This window comes from Lygodium microphyllum, chromosome 18, assembly GCF_053477565.2.
Source record: "Lygodium microphyllum isolate KBCC chromosome 18, Lygodium_microphyllum_v1.1.10, whole genome shotgun sequence".
Taxonomy (NCBI): Eukaryota; Viridiplantae; Streptophyta; class Polypodiopsida; order Schizaeales; family Lygodiaceae; genus Lygodium; species Lygodium microphyllum.
The window spans coordinates 50,800,989-50,806,415 of record NC_141152.1 but is presented as its reverse complement, the minus strand read 5'-3'; the positions used below and the strand labels follow the sequence as shown (position 1 = coordinate 50,806,415).

The following is a 5,427-nucleotide window of genomic DNA, read 5'->3' as shown; positions in this document are numbered from 1 at the left end:
TTTGTATACCTTTCTCATGCTTTTCCGAGTAGTGTAGTAGTCCAATATTATATCGGTGAGTGTTGTGCTATATGGATAGTTTGAGATGTCTCAAACGCAGGTCACACTGTGGATGATTGGCAATGGCAGTTACACGGCTCTCTTCTTGCTGAGAAAAATATCATCATTGTTGATGCCCTTTTTCGGTTAGAGTATGCCGCCATCTCCATCTTCGTCGTTTTCTTCAGCGCCTCCATCACAGCAATGTCGTCTTTCAGTTTGAAGTAGCAACGGCGTAGAAGACGTCTGCAATGCTCCCCGATCCTCTTCTCCTCATACCTCTGAACACCGAGATCGCCTCCTTTTCCCCAGACCAGATGACGATCACCATGTCCCCCAAAATAGTGTTCTTCCCCCCCCCTTTTTGCCATACAGCACGCAGCTTTTTTTACAGAAAAGCGGTCCCAACATCTGCACTATCGATCCTTTTTGGTTCCATCCACAATTTTGGCTTTTCGTAGTAGTTGTGTGGTTCTGTGTGTATAGTTAATGGAGGCACGTGTAGTTAGCAGAGGAGATGGACATCTCATAAGGAAAGGCGTTGGTGTACTGGAAAGTGAAGGTCTCCCCTGCATGCAGGGGCTTGCTAGTTGCCTGCTTGCCCAAAGAGCCTGATAATTCCATGAGACAGAGCACTTGTCTCCTTACAAAACACACGAAGTTCATTTACACAAATGTCCAAGTAAAGCTTTCTGATCTTCTGAATATCAGTATCAAACTTGATAAATGCATATGGTCTTGCAACCGTGTCAACAATGGTCCCCTGTTTGATCTCCAAAACATTCCTGTAAACTGCTTTCAAATCATTAAGAATCTGCTGAACTTTCTGTATAAAGCCATCTTCAACTCTAAGTTCCAAAGTCCCATGTCAATCAGATCATTCAGAAGATGCTTGTTCACAACCACAAATTCACCGCGTTGAGTACTCTTCGGCTGTATATATTTGAGGTATATGATTTAAAACACTCATTATTGTCAAGTATCTGACTTGAAAACACATCCCAGAAATCATCACAACCAATAATCATAAACTCGTCTTCTTCAGTCACCAACAAAGCTTGTCTCAATTCTGGCTCTGCACTGAAAATACAGTTCATGCCCTCCTTTAATCCCTTGATATGCCAGTTTCTAATGGCTCTTGCAACATTGATCAGTCCATTCAGATATCCATCATCCGCAAAGCCTCCAAGGAATTCTATTCACCATCTTTTCCCTTGTTATATCAATGGCCTTGCCCTTCCTGCAGAGGACAGCTCTACAATCTCCTGCATTGGCCACAAACAACTCTCTTCCGAGCACTAAGACAATTAAATCTGTTGTGCCAGATGACAAGCCATGATTAATTAAACAAGCTTCTGCAAATACTGTCTCAGTCTGCAAAAAGGCATGTTAGACAGCCTTTTCTATTGCAATTGGAAATGCCACATCTTCAACAATGTAATTGAGTAACTTGTCTTTGACAAACTCTGCTGCTATGGTCATCCTCCAAGATGCCTTTCTCTATTAAACATGCTCCTTCGAGAGAACTTGCAGCTTTGAATGTCAACAAGTAGGTGACTTTGTTTGGTTTAATGCCTGCAATCAGTGTCGTCCAGGATACAACATCTTGATCTGACATATTGTCAAATACTTCTTGGGCTTTTCCAAGCATACCAGATTTTGCATACATGTCAACCAGAGCATTATTGATAAATTCCTCTTGCTCCAAACCCTCTTCACTATACTGCCTACGCAGAACAAAAGTATAATCACAACAACTAAATATGTACAAAGTATCAAATCCCACACACACAACTTTTAGGTGGATTTCACACCTCGAATGCACAACAATACGACAGCGTCTATATTCGCGTCTATCTGCGCAGATATATAGACACAAAATTCGCATCTATTTACATGCTCTTTTACACGCGCATATAGATGCAATGATAGACGCGCCCGACTTTGCGCATCTAACATGCGCGCCCATGACTCGTTTCTGGTGTGGTGGGCTACATTAATCTTACATAACTCTTCATAATTGTTGACATCAACCCACTCTTCCTTAAACTCACCAAAGACAAGTGAGATCCAGGGGTTGAAGCTTGTTCAATAATAAGCATAGTCTCTCAACCTTGGTGAAGAACACCACCCTCTCATAAAGAATGTAAAGTATAAATTTCTTAGTGGGGAACACCATAGCCAAACATACTTTTTCTAAATAGCTATAATGAAGCTTTGCAATGCCTAATTTTCATCTAATAAACACAATCGAATGACAAAGTTGTGCTTCCCAAATTTAGGATAGGCAACAATTCATATTATGTCCATTTGAACTAAGATTTGATAGGTGAATCCATCTTAACCTAATTCAACTCTATTTTTAGGTCTTGATCTTAATCTCTCATTAATATCCTTACTTTTAACTAATTACAAGCAAAAACTGCCATTTTTAATACTAAAAAGCATAAATATTTTAGTAGATTTATCTCAGGTTATGAAACGTTATTTCTAGACTCATTTTCATGTATTCTAACACCATTTTGATTCATTTCTTATTAATATTATTCAAAACTCTTAATTTCTCTTAATTATGACCTAAAAATGCAATTTTTAACCTATTTTTAACCATTTCACTACCATTTTAATGCAACCAATGCAAGAACTCAGATTCTTTATCTTCATTTAACACTCAGAGGTAAAAGACTTAATATATTAAACCACAAATTATTCATTCTATCAATTTTTCATTCAAATTTTCATGAAAACAAACATACATGATTAAGAAGTTTCTTTTCAATTTTCCTTCTAATTTCTTCATTATCAAATGTTATTAATTTTTTCTTATTACCACTAAAAAATGAAATAATAATAATAATTATATTCCATTATAATACATCAAACCCTATTAACCAGACATTCCTCATGATGAATGTAGTTTGTAAACCAGTTTCTATCAATAAAATCTTTCATTTATTCTTAATATTTATTAATTGCTCCTTAAAAACATCTAAAAGCTACTTTTTTCACCCTTGAAATTTTAATAACTTTAACTCCAGAGGTTCATTTGAACTAAGATTTGATAGGTGAATCCATCTTAACCGAATTCATCTCTGTTTTTAGATCTTGATCTTAATCTCTCATTAATATCCTTACTTTTTATTAATTACAAAAAAACTACAATTTTTTATACTAAAAAGCATAAATAAATGAATCTACAGGTTATGAAACTTCATTTCTAGACTCATTTCCATATATTGTAACTCTGTTTTGATTCATTTCTTAGTAATATTATTCAAAACTTTAATTTCCCTTCCTTAACTATGATCTAAAAATATAGTTTTTAGCATATTTTCAGCCATTTCTCTACTATTTCAATGCAACCAATGCAAGAACTTAGATTCATTCCCTTTATTTAACACCTAGAGATTAAAAAATGTGATATATTCAACCACAAATCATTTGTTCTATCCATTTTTCATTCAAATTTTCATGAAAAGGAACATATGTGATTAAGAAGTCTCTTTTCAAATTTCCTTCTAAATCCTTCATTATCAAAAGTTATTAATTTTTCATTATTACCACTCAAAAAAATTTAAAAAAATAATAATCATATCGGATCATAATACATCAAACCCTATTGGCTAGACATTCCTCACGATGATTGTAGTTTGTATTCATAACTTCTTTCATTTATTCTTAATATAATTCACTAAATACTCCTCAAAAACACCTAAAAATTGCTATTTTCATCCTTGAAAATTTAATAACTTTAACTCCAAAGGTCCATCTAAACTAAGATTTGATAAATGAATCCACCTTAACCTAATTCAACTCTCTTTTAAGGTATTGATATTAATCCCTCATTAATATCCTTAATTTTTACTAATTACAATAAAAAACTGTCTTTTTTGTAGTGAAAAGCATAATCTTTAGTAGTTTCATCTCCAACTTATGAAACATCATTTTTAGACTCATTTCCATGTATTCTAACTTTGTTTTGATTCATTTTTTATTAATATCATTCAAAACTCTTAATTTCCCTTAATTACGTTAGTGTGTGAACATTGTAGGAAAACCAGTAATAAAATCCATACAAGTTTATTCCCATGGGTCATTAGGTATAGGTACATGCATAAGCAATCCATATGATTTTCCATGACGATGTTTAATATGTTAGCACAAAAAGAAATTCAAAGAATGCTCAAAGATGACAGGTGTACTTTAGTTGTGTTAGGCGTGGGCATAAGATGGCCTTGATTGCTGGCCCAAAAGTAGCATTCATAGATTGGAAACTAAAATAGACAATCAATGCTAGTAGGAATTGCATAGTACTAGAAGGCCTCCTATCTTTAGGATAGGATTGGAAAAGTTTAGTGCAATTAGCATTCTAGCCCATATAAAGCTTCGAGTGGTGTCATTTGAATGCTTTGATGATAGGATGAATTATAGACAAACTCCACCAAAGCTAGGTGTTGTATCCACTGCCTGGGTTCCTTGCAACACTAAGCTCTAAGTATGCCTTCAATTACTTGATTAATCCACTTGGTTTGCCCATTAGTTTGGGGATAATAGGCTATATTGAAATAAACTTGAATACTAATGGCCTCAAATAAGCTCTTCCAGAAGTGAGAAGTAAAAAGAGAGTAACAATTGTTGATGATCCTTTTAGGAAATCCATGCAATCGAAAGATCTCCTTCACAAAGAGACTTGTAGTATTTGAAGCCTTACAATGGTCTTAACTGGCATAAGGTAAGCAACCTTAGTTAATATATCCCCAATGATTAAGATTGAATTATATCATTCTTGAGGGGTAATACAACTACAAAACCCGTGCTGAAAAACTCCCATATCATTTGCAGAATGTCCTGATTGGAGCTTTCTTAGCATGTTAACGCACTCAACCTTAATCAGTTGGAAACTTAGGCATTTAGTGACATATTTAAGTATATCTGTCTTGAGCTTTTCCTAATGAAAGCTTCTTCTTATAGTGTTGAGAGTCTCTGCATATAGCCTAGGTGCACTGAGAAAGGGGAATCATGGGTTTCCCAAAATATCTTCTTCTTGAGATCTTAACTCCTAAGGATGCATAGTTTTGTCTTACAGTAGACAAGTCCTCCCTCTCTTTAGAGAAGTTTAGATACTTGAGCCGATGCTTAGGGTATTTCTCCTTTGATAGGATCTATTTTTTCATCTATTGATACATTGGATCCTTACTTGCTTCTTGTTTGGCTATTTTAAGATCAGATTACTAGGCATTGACACTATTACTACTAGAGATCTTATGTTAGAGGATTCCTCTAAGATGAGGGCATTGAGAAATGCTTTGTGGCTTAGGGCATCTGCAGCAGCATTCTCCTTACTTGCTCTATACATGATCTCAAAGTCATACTCTTACAAGACTTCTA

The 5,427-nt window shown here is 34.9% G+C and overlaps 1 pseudogene; it reads right to left on the bottom strand.

The window, feature by feature from the left end:
* Positions 1–625: 625 nt before the first annotated feature.
* Positions 626–1,521, bottom strand: LOC148020876 (putative protein phosphatase 2C 57 pseudogene; annotated as a pseudogene).
* Positions 1,522–5,427: the final 3,906 nt, after the last annotated feature.